Genomic DNA, 21,743 nt, shown 5'->3' on the forward strand with positions numbered 1-21,743 from the left:
AATGAGATTCAGAAGCAAGTGGAATCTAGAGTTGCAGTAGAAGGACTTGGGCTTGGCAGATGGGTCCCTCTCTGACCTGAGAGATTTGCTGGATTGATTCATTAAAATTCATTTTTTTTTTTTTTTTGACAGGCAGAGTGGACAGTGAGAGAGACAGAGAGAAAGGTCTTCCTTTTTGCTGTTGGTTCACCCTCCAATGGCCGCCGCGGCTGGCGCACTGCACTGATCCGATGGCAGGAGCCAGGTGCTTCTCCTGGTCTCCCATGGGGTGCAGGGCCCAAGAACTTGGGCCATCCTCCACTGCACTCCCGGGCCACAGCAGAGACCTGGCCTGGAAGAGGGGCGACCGGGACAGAATCGGTGCCGCGACCAGGACTAGAACCCGGTGTGCCGGCGCCGCAAGGCGGAGGATTAGCCTAGTGAGCTGCGGCGCCGGCCGGTTCATTAAAATTCATTATTAAATTTCTTATATCACTGTTCTTAGATTCCTAGTAGATGAAGGAAAGTTGTGACTTAAGTTTTTTTTTTTTTTTTAAATATTTATTTATGTGAAAGAGTTACACAGAGAGAGGAGAGGCAGAGAGAGAAAGTCTTCCATCTGATGGTTCACTCCCCAGATGGCCGCAATGGCCAGAGCTGTGCCGATCAGAAGCCAGGAGCCAGGAGCTTCTTCCGGGTCTCCCACATGGGTGCAGGGGCCCAAGGACTTGAGCCATCTTCTAATGCTTTCCCAGGCCATATCTGAGAGCTGGATCGGAAGAGGAGCAGCTGGGACTAGAACTGGTGCCCATTTGGGATGCTGGCGCTTCAAGCCAGGGCATTAACCTGCTGCGCCACAGTGCTGGCCCTGACTTAGTTTTATCTTAGGGCTATTTCCCCAAATCCCTGCAACAGCTGGAGCTGGGCCAGGCCAGATTGAAGCCAGGAACTCCATTGGAGTCTCACCTGGGCAGCAGGGGCCCAAGTACTTGGGCCATCTTCCACTACTTCCTCAGGTACATTAACCAGGGGCTGGGTTGAAATGTAGCAGCTGGGACTTGAATGAATGCTTTTTTTTTTTTTTTTTTTTTTTTTGACAAGCAGAGTGGAGAGAGAGAGAAAGGTCTTCCTTTGCTGTTGGTTCACTCTCCAATGGCCACCGTGGCTGGCGCACCGCGCTGATCTGAAGGCAGGAGCCAGGTGCTTCTCCTGGTCTCCCATGGGGTGCAGGGCCCAAGGACTTGGGCCATCCTCCACTGCCTTCCCGGGCCACATCGGAGAGCTGGCCTGGAAGGGGGGCAACCGGGACAGAATCTGGTGCCCCGACCGGGACTAGAACCCGTTGTGCCTGCGCCACAAGGTGGAGGATTAGCCTATTGTGCCACGGCGCCAGCCTTGAATGAATGCTTTGATAAAGGATGCCAGCATGGCAAGTGGCAGCGTAACTTGCTGTGCCACAATGCTGACCCCAAGTACCCAGACTTGATAATTAGTTACTAGTATTTTCTGGATTAGTATGGATAAGGTAGTTTCCATAAATGGTCTTCAGCTTCTAGATTGTCATGTGTGTTCATTGATCTTTCCATTTGATCATTCTGTCTACTTCAGTGGCTCTCAGCTCTCTATAGGCGCATTAGAATGACCCGTATGCTTTTAATAAAAATATTGTCTACTCTAGATGGGTCAAGGGCATGGATATTTTGTCACCACATTGAGATGTTGCTAATGTACAGCCAGGGTTGAAAACCATGACCTATTTCTTGTACCAAGATTTACAGATCTGAGATCTATTACTATAAGCTTTTTCTCTGTGTGGCAAAACCCCTTTCCTATAACTAGCTATTTTTGGAAACTATGCATATAATCATTTAGGACAAACACTTGTATACAAAACCTTTGATCTTTAGTTGGGTATTTTTACTATCATTATTTGTGTAGCTTTGAGTGGTTTTTAGTTTGCTCATTTTCCCCTTGTGCTTCTGTCTAATGTATGTCACATAAACGTCAGGGGACTGTGTCTTCCCAGCATCTATCACAGTCCCATCTATTTGATGGCAGGTATTCTTTATCGATTTGGAATTTCTTAACCTTGTAATTCTATTTTGTTTAAGCTCCAAATAGTATTACCTATTCTAAAATATATATATGTATATATATTATATATATATATATTTCCACATCTATACTCCAAAATGGTTGGATTCTCCAGATATCCAAAATCCAGACCATGATTAAACTAAAAAGATATTAAAAGGTAGCAGTACATGTCAAAAATTTCTCAAGGTACTGCTGAGTCAAATGTTTTAATAAACAAACGCTTAACAATATGTTTAGGAAAAATCTAGACTAGCAACTAATCAAAAATCAAGCAGCCTGCGCTATGGCATAGCGGGTAAAGCTGCCGCCTGCAGTGCTGGCATCCCATGTGGGCACCGGTTTCAGTCCCAGCTGTTACAATTCCAGTCCAGCTCTCTGTTATGGCCTGGGAAAGCAGTGGAGAATGGCTCAAGTCCTTGGGCCCCTGCACCCGCGTGGGAGACCTGGAGGAAACTCTTGGCTTCAGATCGGCGCAGCTCTGGCCATTGTGGCCAATTGGGGAGTGAACCAGCAGATGGAAGACCTCTCTCTCTCTGCCTCTCCTTCTCTTTCTGTGTAATTCTTTCAAAAATAAAATAAAATAAATCTTTTTTTAAAAATCAGATATGTGTAAGGATGAGGAAGCCATTGATAATTGTAATAAGCTTGCATTGTTTGGTATCTTATAAATTGCAATTTCTGTAATTACATAAACACAGAAGCACCTTGGTCTATAAATGTTGGTTTGTATGTCTAACATGTTTTCTGTACACTTATAAATTCTCCAAAAGGGAAATATTGATCTGAAATGCTAGAAACAAAAATGCTATCAGTAGAAAGGGAGGTCTTTTACTCTACTTTTTAACAGGTTATAACTGTTATTTCTCTTCATCTATGTCAAAGGAATGCATAGGATGTGTTTGTGTTTTTGTTTATATGTATAACATCCTTTGTAGCACTATAGAGGAATGCTATTGACTACTTAATTTCATATGCCTGCATTTTCAAAACAATGAAGACATATCACTGACCATAAAATGGAAATGGCAACCATTCAGGGGAGTTGAACGTTTATTGTGTCATTTAGTCTACAGAGGCAATCTCATTATTAAAGTAAATATAGCCAGTTTATGTGCATATGTGAATACAGGTATCTATAATGTACATTACAATTTGTAACCATCAAGTACACAAGTGTAATGGATATTTTAGTTTATTTTCAATATAAGCTTGTATAAAGCAAAGATTCTGTATTCATGTGCTCTCTAAGGAATAGTTTCAGTTTTAGCTGGAGATTTTAAAGTTGTTTATGAAATGTTACTCTTGTTTTGCAGATGAATTACTGAAGAAAAAGTAAGAAAACAAATTGGGTTCTATATCCACTATTTAGATTTCAGATTTCCATGCGTGTTATAGGTTTCTCCATGAAGTCTCATGGAGTTAAGGCTTTCTGGTTTGTAGCTCTCAAAATTGTGCAAGAGCTCTCCAGTGTAATATCTTTGTGATACGTACAGGCCTAACAATTTTTCATAAGGAAGTCTAAAATAATATATACATGTTTATGCTCTACAAAATCACTATCAGTAAACCAAATCACTTTACAGAAAAATCTTGCACAATAAAAGAAATTTAGAAATAAAGATACCCTGATTTTCAAGTTAAAAGGAGGCTTGTCTCCTGTGTAGTAACTGGGGTTGGGGGTTGGTAGACATGGTAGGGAACAGGAGAATTGCAATCCCTGAGTCCAGAGCTCTGACTCCCTCCCTTCTTAACTTAAATGAACACATGTCTACTTGAATAAACAATATGCAATATTTCTGGGGATTGGCATTGTGGCACACCATTTAAGCCACTGCCTGCAAGGCCAGTATCCCATAAGAGCACTGATTCTAGTCCCAGCTGGTCCACTTCTGATCCAGCTCTCTGCTAATGCACCTGTGAAAGCAGTGGAAGATGACCAAGTACTTGGGCCCCAGCCAGCCATATGAGAAACCTGGATGGGATTCCTGGCTCTTTGGCCTGGTGCAGCCCTTACTCTTGGCAGCCAATTAGAGAGCCAACCAGCAGATGGAAAATATTTCTCTCACCTCCCCCACGTGTGATCTGACCTTCAAATAAAGAAGCTAAATCTTTAAAAAGTATTCATTATTTCTAATCAGCATCATATTACTGTATTACTCTAAAATTAGATCTCAATAATATAGTCCACAAGTCAAATGAATTATTACAAAAAGAATTCCCAGCTAAAATCATTTCTTGGGGCCAGCACTGTGGCATAGTGGGCTAATCCTCTGCCTGCAGTGCCAGCATCCATATGGGCACTGGTTTGAATCCTGGCTAGCCAACTTCTGTTCCAGCTCTCTGCTAGTGGCCCTGAAAGACAGTGGAAGATGGCCCAAGTGCTTGGGCCCCTGTCCCTTCGTGGGAGACCTGGGAGAAGCTCCTGGCTTTGGATTGGCTTTCTTCCAGCCATTGTGACCATTTGGAGAGTGAACCAGCAGATGGAAGACATTTCACTCTGTCTCTCCCTCATACTGTCTATAACTCTACCTCTCAAATAAAATCTTTTTAAAAATCTTCTCTTAAAAAAAGATTATTTATTTATTTGAAAGGCAGAGCAACAGAGGGCGGGGGTAAGAGGAGAGAGAGATCTTCCATACTCTGGTTCACTTCTCAAATGGCTGCAAAAGTCAGGGCTGGGCCAAGCCAAAGCCAGGAGCCAAGAACTTCATCCAGGTCTCTCCTACATGAGCCATCATCCATTGTTTCCCAAGCATATATTCAGGGAGCTGGAATGGAAGCAGAGCAGCTGGAGCTCAGAGCAGCATTCCAATAGGGGATGCTGGCATCATAAGTGACAGCTTAACCGACTGGACCACAGCTGACCCACAGCCAAAATTTTTTTTTTTTTTTAAGATTATTCATTTGAAAGGGTTATGGGTTGGTGGGGAGGGAGAGAGATCTTCCATCTGCTGGTTCACTCCCCAGATGGTTGCAATGGTTGCAGCTGGCCCAGGCTGAAGCCAGGAGCCAGGAGCTTCTTCTGGGTCTTCTACATTGGTGGCAGGGACCCAAGTACTTGGGCCATCCTCTGTTGCTTTTCTTAGGCCATTAGCAGGGAGCTGGATCAGAATTGGAGCAGCCAGGATACAAAACAGCATCCATATGGGATGCCACTGCCACACACACTACATCACAGTGCCAGCCCTCCTCCTGCCCCCACCAACTAAAGTCTTATACTGAATAAATCTAGACTCCTGAAAACCTGATCCAAAGAAATGGCTGCCTTTGCCAGCTTTATCCAGATCTACTATTATGTCCATCACCTGCATTTTTGAAAGGGACAAGGGATATAGGAGGGTTTTGGAATCATCTGGGGGCATGTTCATGATTCTTAGCCACATGTGACCATGGTTACAGTCATATGGAATAACTAGGCAGTTAAAGCTTGGGTTAGCTGAAATTCTTACATCCCTGTAAAATAATGCTGTCACTTTAATGGTTTGATAGACCCACTTTCTCAGGAAGTACCTGTAGCATCTGGGACCAGGGTGCATGCTCAGACCCCACTCTGGTTGTATGTCCAGTTGGGGTACCACTCCCTTCCTTCTAAAAAGAGGTGACAGGCAAGAGAGAGCTCTCTTTCCACTGTGGATCCCATTTAGGGGTACTGCTCTGGTTTTCCCTCTTTCCACCATGGACTGGTCTCAGACCTCTCTTGTTTTCACTTAGAATTACCATTCTCAGTTTTTCTTTCTCTGTATGGGGTGGCCCATAGCTCTGCATAAATATGTGTTTATTCTCTCACTGTTAAATAACTGCTGTTCCTATTAGCATGCAATACTAGTCTCCGCTTAGTGTTTCTACTCTGTGGGAGACAAGAACTTGGGTTGGAAATTCATATATTCACTGCCTATGTCCTTCACTCCTTGGGATATTCCCAACTGTTGAAGATTGGCCTGCTGGAGAAACTGGTCATAGAGTGAGTGCACACAAGTAATAATACCATGATTTTACTGATCAGTAAAATACCATGTAAATTAAGGTTAGACAGTTTATATTCTATCTGGGTATAAATCAGGAGTAGATTCATATTTTAAAGCAAATTGAAGCAGAAGATTTGCTGTGTTATGTGTTCACTAAAACTACAAGATAAACTGTCCAGCCATCAGGAAGTCATGAAATCCTAAATCACTATTAATGAGATGTTCTTTAATCATTGACAAATGATCTAATGATGCAAGATGTTTTGATCAGTCCAAAAAATTTCCACTCATAAGCATGAAATGTAAGACAATGAATTTTATTAAATTATAAGTCAATGATATACGAGTAGATGTACTGTAGTAATATTTGTGAGTAGATTACTGAATTCCTTACATTAATAAGCCATATATTTTTCTAATGATTCCTAGCATCTTCCTTACAATTATTGAAGTATTTCTGATATTTGTATGAAAAACAAGGAAAATTAAAATTTAAATTGTTTACTTGGACCTTTTTACTTTAGTTATATAAATAATATGCTAAAGGAAAGACAGTTTTTCTAGGAAAAGAACCTTGTGACCTTTTCAACTTTTGTTATTTCAACAAGATCAATAAGATTTATCCCAGTAACATGTTGTTATACTCTTTTTTCTCTTCAGATCATATAAATCTTTCGCCTTTTACTAAAGATTTCCGTGGAGAGGAACAATTCTGAGTCTTTACCTAATTTTTTGAGGCCTTGCATTCTGCAAGGCTAATAAAAGTGTTCTAAAAACAAACAAACAAAAAACACATATGTTGTTAAAATAATAAAATTGGTGCCGGCGCCATGGCTCAACAGGCTAATCCTCCGCCTTGCGGCACTGGTACACCGGGTTCTAGTCCCGGTCAGGGCGCTGGATTCTATCCCTGTTGCCCCTCTTCCAGGCCAGCTCTCTGCTATGGCCCAGGAAGGCAGTGGAGGATGGCCCAAGTGCTTGGGCCCTGCACCCGCATGGGAGACCAAGAGAAACACCTGGCTCCTGGCTTCGGATCAGCGCGATGTGCCGGCCGCAGCGGCCATTGGAGGGTGAACCAACGGCAAAAAGGAAGACCTTTCTCTCTGTCTCTCTCTCTCTCACTATCCACTCTGCCTGTCAAAAAAAAAAAATAATAATAATAATAAAAAATTGGGGTCGGCGCTGTGGCATAGTAGGTAAAGCCACCGCATGCAGTGCCAGCATCCCTTATGGGTGCCCGGCTGCTCCACTTCCAATCCAGCTCTCTGCCATGGCCTAAGAAAGCAGTAAAAGATGGCCCAAGTCCTTGGGCCCCTGCACCCGCGTGGGAGACCCGGAAGAAGCTCCTGGCTCCTGGCTTCGGATTGGCACAGCTCCGGCCATTGCAGCCAGTTGGGAAGTGAACCATCGGATGGAAGACCTCTCTCTCTCTCTGCCTCTGCCTCTCCTTCTCTCTGTGTAACTCTCTGACTTTCAAGTAAATAAATAAATCTTTAAAAAAAAATAAAATTTTGGTTTCCCAAACTACTACTTTGGCTGTAGATTGTCTTACCTTATCCTATTTTTGATTTAATGCTTTCAACAATTAAAGTAATTACATAATAACTATATACTTTTTACAGTAATTATTTTATATACTTTTTTCCCCATAATAAGCATGCCAAAATTAGCTCTTGATTTAGTTATTCAGAACATGAGCAACACCTTCCACCAATTCAGCTTCTTGGCATTCAGAGGCCTGGTTTAGGGTTCAACTCTAGGCTAAATACATTTATCATTCTCTCCAATTTCCCACATGTAAAATATGCTTAATTACCATCTATCTGATTTGTGTGAGACAACTTAGTATTTTAATTTTATTTGAAATTATGGTGAACTCTGATTTAGGAATCATAAAAATTTTAAACCATGTACTATCTTCCTAAGGTACTCCCATGTGAATTTACCATGAAAATGCTTAAAACAATCTTTGTGATTACTTGAAAGGATTTGGTATTTGGAAGGAGCCTCAAGGTACCTTTTTCTGTCTGGAATAGGCATGGCTGTGTTTTGTAATAATAGCAATTATAGCACGGCTACAACTCTGCAGAGTGTAAAGATGCTGGATGATGCTTATGGCCCAGTCATCTCTTCCCACGTGGATTGTTTAGAGTTAAAAATCTGATATATGGGGCTCTTGCTGTGGCATAATGGGTGCCATTTCAAATGCTGGCTGCTCCACTTACAATTAAGCTCCCTGCTAATGCACCTGGGAAAGCAGTGGAAGATGGCCCAAGTGCTTGGGCCCCTGCACTTATGTGGGAGACCTGGAAGAAGCTCCTGGCTTCTGGCTTCAGATGAGCCTAGCTCTGGCCATTGTAGCCATTTAGGGAATGAAATAGAGGATGGTAGATTCTTTCTCTCTCTCTCTCTCTCTCTCTCTCTCTCTCCCTCTGTCTCTTCTTCTCTGCATAACTGCCTTTTGAATAAAATATTTTTAAAAATCTCTGAAATAAATAGAGATAACAATGTTAAAATACCAATGCCAGTAGTAATACTAATATACTGTAAAAACCTTTTTGCTTACAAGTTTACCTGAGTTTGTCTCTCATTTCTAAGATGAAATTTGTCTCTCATTTGTAATAAGAGAAATTGGTACCAGGAGTGAATATGACCCACTATTTTAAGATTTTTGCTTCATTATCCGTATCTTCATGATCAAAGTGGAATCTGATCAGTGGCATGTTTAAGTTTTTGGAATCCAACTACACGTGGTGGGCCAGAGAGAAAAAGAGGAGAGACTGAGAATTTTAGATGTGCAGTCACTGGTGCCTGCCCATTGCTCTCAAAAGTAGTCCCCCGAGTAAGTGTTAAAAGGGAGGCATGAATCTGCCATTGCCTCAGTTGGTCATAAATGCTTTGTGTCTTGTAGTTGTGAGCTTCTCACTGCACAGAGTGTGATGCTAGTGTTTAAAGATAAGTATTTTTTATACAAGATGGCCTCAAATGCAAGCCAACTACTTCATCTGGTGCTCACCCAAAGAATGAGCCATCTGTTTGAACACTGAAAGAAAAACTGGCTGTGTTGGACATATTGAGAATCTGCCTCCAACATAGTCTGTAAATGTTGTATACTGTATTTTAAAGGTGACTTAGATTTTCAAGCATGATTTGGACTCCATGAGATTTTTTCTCTTGTGTGTACAACTCTGTAGGAGATGCAATTCCACTATAATAAATTCTGCAGGCTTTCAATTTTCCTTTGTTACTAGATAACAGATACAACAATTCTTTATATTTCAAAGTTTAGAAAAGTTTTCATTAAGGGAATTATCATAGTGACCTGGGAGCAGGCATTTGGCCCAGTGGATAAGACACCAGTTAAGACGCCCATATCCTGCATTGGAGTTGCCTGGATTCTATACCTGGCTCTGGCTCCTGACTCGAGTTCACCAGTAATGCAGACCCTAGGAGGCAGTAGGTTGAGTTCCTGCCATTCACATGGGAGACCTGAATTGGATTCCTGACTCCTGGCTTGACTCAGGCCAGTTTCAGCTATTGCAGGCATTTAGGGAGTAACCCAGTAGATGTGAGTTCTCTGTCACTTTCTCTCTCTCTCTCTCTCTCTCTCTCTCTCTCTCTCTCTCTCTCTCTCTCTCTCTCTTCTCTCTATGTGTTTATGTAGCTGGATTTGTGCAAATATTTTTAAAGTTTATACGTAAGTATCAGTGACCCAATACTACATCAAGGCTATAACACAACAAAATAAGCCCTTCTTCTGGCAACAGACTTACAGGGCTGTTTTTTGTAATGTTCCTCTGCCCAGTGCAGGACGCTATGTTGGCAGAGTTGCCTGAGGGCTAGAAGATGATACTGTGAAGCAGGGATCAGCAAACTCTTTCTGAAAAAAGACTCTGTAGGCTGGAAACTGCGGCTCTCCACAGCTCTCCAACTATACTTAGAAAGCAGCCAGAGACAGTCAGAACCAAGAAGTGTGGCCCTGTGTATGAGATAGAAACCATCAAAGTGTTTTTCTGATCTGGCACATGTCACCCCCCACCTTACCTCTGGTCATCAAGATGTGTAGGGATTTCTTCCCACTGACAACCAGTTCGCTGGTGGACCCAGCTGGTGTCCTACAAATCAATTCAGTTCTGGCACTGTCTACTTGGAGACAGCCGCAGAAGGGCTCAGTCCCTAAAGACAGCCCTCTTTCAGGTGCCAGTTACAAGTCCCAGGTTGTGATCTGTACTTCTGCTTGAGTGGCTACACAGTGGGGTTCCCACAGCTCCCTCCTTAGGTTCTATTAATTCACAGAACACAGGGGGACATGTTTACAAGTTTACTGTGCTGACCTGATAAAGATCCAGATGTGCAGCCAGATGAAGACATGCACAGGATGAAATCTAGAAGAGTCTTGAGTGCAGGAATTCTATACCATGAAGCTGGGGTGCACCCTGCCCTCTTTCCCAACCTGTGGCATGTGGACGTGTTCTCCAACTCAGAAGCCCTCCAAAGCTCATCTTTTTTATTTTTATGTTGTTGTTGTTGTTTTTTTTTTTCCAGTGGCAGCTTCAGAGGTAGGAATGACCGATCATGGTAAATAAACAATGACGGGCTGCATTTTGTCCATTGGCTACTCAGGAAAGGGTGCCCTAGGCAGTGGTTCTCAAAGTGTGATTCCTCCACTAGCAGCATTGGCGTCACTGGAAACTGGAAAGCAATGCACATCCTCAAACTGCACCTGTCAGTGGTACTGAGTGGGAAACTCTAGGAACTGGCCCCAGCAATTCGAGCTACAACAAGTCCTCCAAGCAATCCTGAAGTGTGCACGTGGATGTGGAAGTTGGAGAATCACTACTGTAAAGGTCTAGATCCCTTTACAGGCAACCTTAACCCCACATAGGTAGCTAATGTTCCCACTGGGCACAAGACAGGACTTGAACATTGAAGGAATTATTAAGCGCTATGTTGAGCCATAATATAGTTTTATGCTCCTAGTAAGGAAATATGTGTGTTTCTAATTTCTTAAGTTGTCTTTCCTGTTTAATATATTTCGTTAAGGGAAACTTCTTTTCAGAACAACTTTCATTGTGGCAGAATGATAGTGAGAAGAGAAACAGAGAGAGAGAGAGAGAGAGAGAGAGAGAGAGATATCTTCCATCTGCTGGTTCACACCCCAGATGCTTCCAACAGCTAAGGCTGGGGCAGGCTGAAGCCACTAGCTAGCGGCTGGCAGGGATTCAAGTACCTGGACCTTTATCTATCTGCTGCCTTCCCAGGTGCATTTGTAGAAAGCTAGATAAAAGGTAGAGTAGCCAGAACTTGAACCAGCAGTCTGTGTGATAAAGGCACCACAAGTGGCATCAAATCACTGTGCCACAATGTTCGTCCCCTTAATGGAGCATTTCTTGGTATTCTGGAACTGCCAACAAGGCCCAAAGCTGAAGGCAATGGATACTAGATTCTCATATAATCTATTGCCCAGCACTGCCAAATTCTGTATTTACTTTGCCAACCATATTCTTCACTTCAAGTGTATATAAGGAGAGTCTTTGGGGGAGGTGAAACTTTGATCTTCAAGGGACTATGGTGGGAAAGCCCCTTACTCTTCTCATGGGGGAAAGAGAAAGTATATGTTGGGGGATTCCCCAAGCCCAGGGAGTAGGGTGGGCCACTGAGTGACTTGAAGAGACTCAGCCTGAGACCAACAGAATTTATAGGTCCTTCCTGTATTGGCACATTGGTGAAACACGGACAGAGCCAAGGAAGAATTTGAAATATATACCACAGATTTTGGGCATCATGTGTGCATAGAAACTAACAGCCATGTATCTGTCTAGGGGTTTCTTTTTTAAAAACATATGACCTTTCTCTCTGTCTCTCCCTCTGTCTGTCTGTAACTCTACTTCCAGTCACTGGTTTACTTCCCAAATGCCCTCAGAGCTGCGCCAGTCTGAAGCCATGAGTCAGGAACTCTATCTGGGTCTTCCACATGGGTAGCAAGGGCCCAAGTACTTGGGCCATCACCTGCTGCCTCCGAAGGGGTGTATGGGCAGGGTGCTAGGTTGGAAGTAGAGATGAGACTTGAGGCCAGGCACTCCATATGGGATGCAGGTGGCCCATGCAGCTTAACCTGCTGTTCCACCAACCCTGTCTAGACGTTTCTGAAGCTGAAAGATCCATCAAAGGGGCCTGAGTTGAGGGACGCTTCTACCACCCTCACCCCACCGCCTCAGGCAGGCAGTGACGTAACAGTTCAGTCTCCCTAATCCTTCCTTCCTGCCCCGGGACACCAGCCCTAAAAAAGGAAAAAGAAGGTGTCAAAGAGACAGACTACCTTGTTACAGGTTACTGGACTTGCCATCCTGCTGTGACTGAGATGGACATGGGAATAGGGTGGACAGGGGCTTTGCATCAAAAACGAGGCTCAAGAAGCAGGAAGGGTCAGATGTCCCCCTGCCTGCAGGCCAGCAAGTTAGCCTCCTATCATTTCCTGTCTGCTGGCAGCCGACGTCAGGCTCCTGGGTCAGAGACAAGTGGCTGTTATTACTCAGGGCACAATAAAAGCAGCAGCCTCAGCATATTTGTGTTGGTTCCTTTGCCCCCAAGTCTCACGGGGGTGATTTCACGGGCTGAGAGAAACAAACACATGCAGTGGGTTCTGTTCCAGGAGAAGAAGCCAGGGCCAAGAGCCCAGCGCTTTCTGAGCAAGCAGCAAACATTGTAGCAACAGCAAGCAAGCCAGTTTTGCCTTTGAGAGCGAGCAGTTAGATGGTGGTTTTCCTGGCTGGGATAAGGATGAGGCAAGGGATGGCGCCCATGGTGCTAAATTTAGGGAAGCACTCACTCTGAAGTTTGTGCAAATGCAGAATTGGCACCTGGGAGTGGGAACCCTCTTAAACCCAGTGCTATGGGGCTTTGCTTGCTGATCCCCATGCTGGCTCTGGTGGTCAGGCTGGACTACCTGGTGTCACCTTGATTTACTAATTGTCTATGTGACTACTGCAGAATTTGTTTCCCATCAGCAGGCACTTAAACCTGCAGGCTAGCACTCAACCGGAACTGTGGCGCTTGTCAGGGCATCTCACAACAATGAAACTGAAGCTCAAAACAGAGCTGTTTGAATAACCAAGGGTCGGATCCAGTTTCAGCTCATGGTTTCCGCAGTTTTAAAGGATTGTAAAATGAATAAAAATATGCAACAGAGATCATAGGTGGCCCACAAAGCTTGAAGTATTAGCTACCTAGCCATTCTCGGAAAAAGTTTGCTGACCCTGTAACAGCTGATAGACATTTAATCTGTACATATATTTTTTAAAGATTTATTTATTTATTTGAAAGGCAGATTTACAGAGAGGCAGAAAAAGAGAGGGAGGGAAGGAGAGAGGAAGAGATAGAGAAAGAAAGAGAGAGAGAAAGAAAGAGAGAGAGAGAGAGGACTTCCTTCCCCTGGGTCACTCCCCAAATGGTCACAATTGCCAGATCTGAAGCCAGGAACCAGGAGCGTCTTCCGGGTCTCCCACGTGGGACTTGAGCCATCTTCTGCTGCTTTCCCAGGCCATAGCAGAGAGCGGGATCGAAAGTGGAGCAGCCGGGACTCGAACTTGCACCCATATGGGATGATGGCATTGCAGGCATTGACTTTACCTGCTACGCCACAGCACTGGCCCCAATCTGTGCATATTTTTAAAAGATAAGCAGGAGATGCAATGAACTACAGCTTGAGGCAATAATTAGGAAAAAAAAAGAGATTGTTTTATGCTTATTCCCCCAAAGAGGTGTATCTCTTCCATAAGATTGTTATACATATGATAGACATTAGGGTTCTTTCACCCACATTTAATTAAAGACAGAAGAGTGCATTGGTTTCACTGATACAAACGGCAGAACAGATAGGCACAGAATCCACCCTGGGCTGGGCTGGATCTAGCGGTGTGTGTGCCACTGGAACTTCTGCACATGTTGGCTTCAGGATTTTGTTCAGCAGAATGAAGGGCTCCTGCTACAACAGCTTTTTCCAAAATGATGGGAAGCAAGTCTCTGACCATTGTAGAATCCTCCCCACCCAGGGCTGCCATCTGCAAGGTGGTTCCATCCTGAGCCAGCATGGTGGTCTACATGGAGAGGTTTCCTGTGGATTAGCCCTACCATCTTGAGCACATCTCTTGCCAGGGAGAGCAAGATCTTGTCCCAGAGAACTATGAAGAGCGGTAGTACAGACTTGATCCTGCATGACTGTTGGCAGCTGCCCTCGTTTTAGTGTGCAAGCTGACTTCTGGACAGCAATCTGGTGAGAAACCTGAGCCAGGACCATTCAACTAACGTGCCTCTGAATTCGTGATTGAATGACAGAAATTCTATGAGATAAGAAATGTTCATTGGTCTGTTAAGCCACTGAATTTATGGCGGAGTACTTCTTATTTAGCAAGGGATAACAGCTACGCTATCTTTAGGTAAGGTGATATTTTCCCCTTCAGGCTAACTTTCACCTCTTAATCTCATTCACTTCTCTTCAAATTTCTACCTCCACCTTATTTTTGTTATTATTCTATTACGTAGTCTATTTTTATATTCTAGTCTTTAATTGTAATTACAAAATGTAACCATCCATACTTTATTTCAATGTTGATTCTAAAGTTAGAATACAAATAGCATTTAGATTACTATAATTAGGAAATATAAATATACACCTAGGATATAAACATGGTAATATTGAACTTAAAGACAGAAGGATTGGATCAGTAGAGGAGGAAGAGTTCCCCTGTCTCACCACACCTGTGCCATTTGATGAAGAATGCTTCCTATTTGGCTCAAGACTCTTTTCATGAGTTTTAAAGTTTTTTCTCAAAGTTAACTTTTTGAGGAAAAAAATGTCTTTGCTATATTATTCTTTCACTATCTCAATCCTATGGCTTTCATGATGAAGTCCTTTCCAACATCCTTTTTGAACATTCTTCTTTATACCTCCTAACTTCTTGTTCTAGCCATGTGGTTGCCGTCTTGGGACTTCTCTTCATTGTACTCTTTGGATTAGTCTCATTGTTTTCCGATGCTGTGTCATTTATCCAGAAGGGTGTGTCAAATGATTCTTGACATATCTATGCAACTTTATTTTTTTCAGTTTATTCTTTAAATTTTTTATTTGTATAAGCTGAATAAATTTCATGTAATCCATATATATGGATTTAGGAGCACAGTGATACTTCCCACCCTACCCTACCTCTCACCCATGGTTCCACCCTCCCCCCACCTTCCTTTCATATTTTTTCTTTCAATTTTAACAATGACTTACTTTCAGTTTATTTCATAATCATAGGTAGACCCTCCATTAAGTGAATAATTCAACCAATTGTAAGAAGGAAAAATGTTCCTCAACAGTATACACAAGGACTTTAAACAGTAATCAAATCTCAAAAATGTCAATTTCACTCATATGCATTTCATTTTTTGTACTCTATTAGTTACCATAGATCAGGGGAAACATGAGATATTTGTCTTTTGGGGACTGGCTTATTTCACTAGCATAATGGTTTCCAGTTACATCCATTTTGTTGCAAAAGATAGGATTTCATTTTTTTTTTTTACAGCTGAGTAGTATTCCGTAGCATCTATTCTATATCTATATCTATATAGTATATATATATTCTGTAATATATGTAGTATATAGTATACTAAATATATATACCACATTTACTTTTCTCACACCTGCTTTTAATGCTGCTCTGAATAGTATACTATTGTGGATTATATTTTCTAATTGATACAGAAAAATACTGTTGGTAAATTGATCTATTATCTTTTATTAATTCCCAGAATTTACTTATTTGCTGGTCAAAATATCTGCAGATAATTGCAGTTTTATCTTTTTTTATTCTAGTCCTTACCTTTTTCTTATTTTAATGTGTTGGTCAGGATGCCAGTGCTCTAATATAGAACTGAACTGGAGACCCTTGTAATTTGTATTTCCAAAATTTTAGGATCTTGTCTTTTAGCATTCAGGGAGTACATTTGAGAAATGCAGGAAGATATTGATATATCTGACTGGGTACATTCCTGCACAAGTTCCAGTGGTCATAGGAATGGAACCTGGAAATCAAACATGGGGCAGCTGGGGTCATCTTTCTCCCATTAAGAAAGAGCTTGTCTGGCTATAGAGTTTAGGTCTAGGTGTTGGAAGGATTCCACTGCCTTTGAAACACGAGGGCTGAGTGTGGCAGGATAGCTCAACAGAGCACAGTGAGGGCAATGGGGGGAGGAGGAGGCCTACATAGCAAGTATTTTTGCAATAATGTCATATAGAAAATTTGGGAAGTTTTGGAAACGTAAAGGCAAAAGGTAGATGAGCTTTGGATGTTTTACTGAAATGGAGGGTGGTATATTAGACTAGCCAGTGTGTATCATAGAAGCAGTCTTTCGGAGGTCCCTTAGTTATGGGAGGAGTAGAGGGATAGAGAAAGAAATACTTAATGACTAAAAATATGTCTGTGCTCATGCCTGAAGTTTCACTACTTTTGTTACAACAGGGAAACATTCCTTTGTGAATGGAGGAGGTTAGAAATGATTAATCATGGGCCAACATTGTGGTGAAACAGGTAGAGTCACCACCTGTGATGCTGGCATCCCATATGGGCACCGCTTTGAGTCCCATCTGCTCCACTTCTGACCCATCTCTATCCCAATGGCCTGGGAAAAGCAATGGAAGATGGGCCAAGTCCTTGAGCCCTTGCCACGCACGTGGGAGACCCAGATGAAGCTCCTGGCTCCTGGCTTCAACCTGGCCCAGCCCCAGCTGTTGCGGCCGTCTGGGAAGTGAACCAGCAGATAGAAGATCTCTCTGTCTCTCCCTCTCTTTCTGTAACTATGACCTTCAAATAAATAAATCTTTTTCTAAAAAAGAAATTACTAATCACTCACATTTTAATGGGAATTGTCCTTGCCAGTTTTCCTACTTCTAGAAGAGAGCAGCCTGTTACACGCATAGGAGCATGGACTGCCACTTGGAAGAGGGAGACAAGACTTTCCCTGCAGGACAAGGATGTCTAGGAGGAAGGCATTCCTGGGAAAGGAGGATTGGAAGAACTGGGAGTCAGAGGGAAAGGAAAACACACTCTCAGCCACTTTGGTGCCAGTAAACCATTGCTTCCCAGTAAACCATATAAACTACAAGTAGAGGTAAAGAAATATCCAACTGAGAGCACATAGCAATAACCTTTCCACCTCTCTTTAAAACAGACTTACTGTTTATACTATGCTCACGTGACAACCTTCTGAAAGATGACAATCTGTAAAGGAGCGTAGAAATAACAGTCTTAGGTCTTGTTCATGGGATTCAGAGGAGCAACCTGAAGCATCTCATAAAGGTTCATCTAACGTATCCTTTAACTTCATCCCAAATTGGAAAATTCCAGTTTCTCATGTTGGCTGGGAAAGGACATGAGGGAGTATTCAGGAAGCTTTTTCTTCAGTTTCTTAAATGGTTCTCTAATATGTGCATTACGATGGATAAAACTTTGTGTATTTCCCCTCTCTATTTCTTTCTGGGTCTATTGAAGATCCTAAAACTTGAAAACACCAAGAAACGTCTGAAGGTCTGGAAAGTGCAAGTATGAATCAGTAAGAACACTTGCCAGTGCATGGGGCACATGTCAATCACTTTTGCCTCCTGGGCCCATGTCTGGAACCTGAGCAGGGAGGGAAATGCAGCTCCCCAATCTTTCCCTGCTCCCAGACTTTGTGGAGGGGAACAGCTTGGATTCAGAGTCCAGAGTGCTAACCATTACACCATGGAACCCTCCCTGGGAACAGCTCTGAAGTGGATAATGCCAATAGTACATCCGATCAAAGCTAGTGGTTACTGCACAAAGATATTTCTAATGCCTTTTATGGTCACTGTTGCCTATGCAGTACCAAAAGCATTTCTTTTCTTTATCAAGCTTAACCAAATTAAAAGATTTCAAACTTAAGCCTTTGTCTTAGGAAAGTGTTTATTGTGATATAAATAATGTGCCATAGAAAATAAAATTATGCCTTGTTTGGCCACACATATGACTTCAAATAATCAGTAAGACTTTTCGCATCCAGTCTGATTTCACTGGTTAGGAATTTAGGTTTGCCTGCTCTGAGGCTTCGACTGGATTACTGAAGTTAGCCACAAGATGGCAGCAGAGAAATGTTCATTTAAATTTATCTTTTATGGAGATGCTGTTACAAGTGCATTTTAACAAAAAGCAGCTAACCTTTGTACTTTGGTCCTTTCTAAACATAGAGTAGACAGAACTTTCGAGTGATTTCTCTGGTCTTTTATGAGAGATGTAGTAAGGCTTTTATTTTCTTTATTGATCGTAAGGTTGTTTTCCTTGCTTATCGTATCGAGTACTGTGTGTCAGGTCTAAACGGGGGCAGTGTATGCTGTGTTCGAAGTGTTTGTGTCTCACTGAACGTTCTCATAAGTAATCTTGCAAATTTGGAACACTAAGCTTTGGAATCTCAGTAAGTGTGGTTTTTGTGGTGATTTAAAACCTGCTGCCACCATCATTTAGGAACAAGCAAGAAAGTGAAACAAGGTAGCTTTCAGGTGCTGGGTGGGTTCCAGTTTAGGTGGGAGAGTGGGTGGTTGGTTAAGAAGAGTAGAAGTGTTTGGGGGGAAAGACATTTCTACATAGACTGCATTTTCACCTACATTTGCATTATATTTACATTATTGGCCACATTTTCACTTACTCAATGGACTGGATAATTGGAGTTAACAATGGGTGCAGGTGCTTTTTACTCAAAAGCAAAGAAATTGTTTTCCTGTAAATGACCTCAATTTTGTAATTTTAGTGTCATGCATTTCTTATGAAGTGATAAAAGGCACAGTATAAGTCTGTTCTATAGATGTAATTAATGTCAAATTATCATTATTCTGTATCATTTATTACTTTGGATTTCATTATGCTGGAAGCTTGTAGATCTCAATTACACACGCAAATCTGATTGTATTTATATAAATATGAGATTCTTGTTGCAAACTTTTAAGTTATACAATAAATATGAAATAGAAAATGAGGTCTCCCACAATCTTCCCAAGGTTATCTGTAAATGTCCTTCTAGATATTTCTCTAAGTAAAGACAAATATATAGATATATTTTTTTAACAAAATCAGATCACAGAACACTAATGCTACTTTGCAACTTACATTCTAAATTTACTCTATCATGGATGGATTTCCCTGCTTGAGTTTTATAAGCCACCTATTATTATAATTCCACTACATGTTTATAACACGATATTGTAAGCTCACTGCGTGGGTGGACATTGTGGTCCGTGTTTTTTGTTGCTATAATAACAATACCGCACTAAGCAATTTTATGTTTATCATTGAATGCTTAAAACCTAAACTTTGACGAAATAATTTCCAAAACTGGAACAGCAACTCTGAATGAAGTACCAGGATCCTGTGACTGTCTTACAACCAGGATCGCACGGCTCACTCATTAAACATCGAAACATGCTGTTCTGGCTCTTTTCTCCTTAAAAGCGTGTTAGGGTGAACCCTGCTTGAACTGGGGCAGCAAAGGGCTCAAGGTCTCAGCCACACCTGTGCTGCCCAGGTAGTACCGACTCCCTAGTTGCAGTTCCCATGCGGGCAGGTGCAGGCTTTTCGCTCTACCGCCGGGCAGAATTGAACCGCGCTCTCCCTAAGGACCCGTATCACCGCCGCGCCCAGCCCATTTCTCTACCGGCCTGGGAAGATCAAGAGCTGAAGGTTTGAAGTCTGGGAACCCAGGGGCATGGCACCATCAAGGAGGAAAACAGCACTCGGGAATGCAGTGCCGCCCGCGGTCCAGCAGAGCCCGGCCTGTCTGCCTTCGGGGCACAGCGGAAGCCCCATCTGTTTGCCCGAGCGCGCCTGTGAGTGGCCGCCTTATGGCGGCCGGGCTCACCGCAGGCCCCAGCCATCATCTCATCACTGCCACTTGGAGCGGAGGGACTGACGCGGGCGCAGCATTGTTAAACAAAACGGTGCCTCGGCCCAGGGATTCGGGCTCCTCTTTCTTTCACAGGACAGATGAAAACCATTTCAGGCAAATGGTGCAAATTCAAGTGTAAGACATTGTGGCGCCCATCAAATTCAGGCCCCCCTTGGTGTTTCATTATAGATTGAGTCTTATGTCCCAGTAGCTTTATAAACTATTTGTCATTAAAAAAAAAAAAAAAAAAAGAAAGAAAGAAAAGAAAGGAATGTAACTCTGGGATTCTACTAATTGGAGAAAAGGTTTTGACCACTTAGAAACAACTCTTTCTGAGTGCACAAGGCAGCCATTTTCTCATTATTCTCTCACAATCACTTCTCTGCTTCCCCCGGTGTTGAACTGTGTCTCCTTACGTAGACTGTGTTCCTGGCTGTGTGTCTGCTGTCTTACAAAGCTGCATTTAGGTTAGGAAGGCATCAGATGCATTATCTGCGATTTTACAAACAAAAGAACATAGCTCTGCTGCTTGTGAATAAAACACACAAAAGTGAAGCCGTTGACAGTGTACTCTGCACTGTAAGGACTGTTCTGTATGTTCTATAGTGCTACGAGTTTTTTCAAATGTTTATTTATTTTCATCTACTTAAAAGGCAGAAGAATGAGAGAGGGGGAGAAAGAAGGGGAGCTAGAGAGAGATCTTTCATTTGCTGGCTGACTCTCCAGATGCCTGTAATAGCCAGGGCTCGGAGCCTGGAACTCCATCTGGGTTTCTCATGTGAGTGGCAGGTGCCTCCCAGGTGCAGTAGCTGGAAGCTGGATTGGAAGAGGAGTATCCTGGACTTGAACCACCACTCTTACATGAAATGTGGTTATTCTGTGCTACATTGTTCACCCCTCTGTGAAGATTTACTAGTGGCAAAATAGAAAACTTTCGGTGAATTAATGCCTTTGAAGTAGGCAGGCATACAGGTTAAAATTGATCAGATTTGTGGCCCGCGCCGTGGCTCAACAGGCTAATCCTCCGCCATGCAGCGCCGGCACACCGGGTTCTAGTCCCAATCAGGGCGCCGGATTCTGTCCCGGTTGCCCCTCTTCCAGGCCAGCTCTCTGCTGTGGCCAGGGAGTGCAGTGGAGGATGGCCTAAGTGCTTGGGCCCTGCACCCCATGGGAGGCCAGGAGAAGTACCTGGCTCCTGCCATTGGATCAACGCGGTGCGCCGGCCGCGGCGGCCATTGGAGGGTGAACCAAAGGCAAAAGGAAGACTTTCTCCTTGTCTCTCTCTCTCACTGTCCACCCTGCCTGTCAAAAAAAAAAAAAAAAAAAAAAGTTGATCAGATTTGTGAACTGGAAGACCACGCCTTTGCCACGCCCCTTGTGGCCTCATTCCCCTACCTGGCCATACCTGGGTGCCTACTAGCCAATCAGGTTAATTAACCACTCCCCTTTGGAGTGGGTTAAAAGCCGGGACACAGTGTGGCCTGGCCTGCTCTTTTTCCCTGGCCTCTTGCTAGGAAGGGGCTTGCGGTAGCCCCGCGCCTCCAGGCCACTTGGCCTTCAGGCCATGTGCTCTAGGCTTCCTGGCCTAGATGCTCATCCACATGGCTGGTTCCTGGTGCTTGGTATGAACCCCCATCCACCTCTCCCCTCTAAATAAAGCTCTCACTCTCCTATGCATCTTTCTCACTAAATACAAGCTTAAAACGTACCATGCTGCCTCTATCTGTGCCGGTATTTAGAATTCTTCTCTAAATATTAGGCAAGAAC

The 21,743-nt window shown here is 43.0% G+C and overlaps 1 non-coding gene across 1 annotated transcript; it reads left to right on the forward strand.

Annotated features, from left to right (window-relative positions):
* The first annotated feature begins 6,681 nt into the window (after positions 1-6,681).
* On the forward strand, positions 6,682-6,798 carry LOC133758909 (U5 spliceosomal RNA). The gene has a single exon (XR_009865815.1). It is a non-coding gene; the product is annotated as a U5 spliceosomal RNA (small nuclear RNA).
* The last annotated feature ends 14,945 nt before the right edge of the window (positions 6,799-21,743 follow it).

The sequence above is a fragment of the Lepus europaeus genome, chromosome 4 (genome assembly GCF_033115175.1).
Source record: "Lepus europaeus isolate LE1 chromosome 4, mLepTim1.pri, whole genome shotgun sequence".
In the NCBI taxonomy this organism is placed as follows: Eukaryota; Metazoa; Chordata; class Mammalia; order Lagomorpha; family Leporidae; genus Lepus; species Lepus europaeus.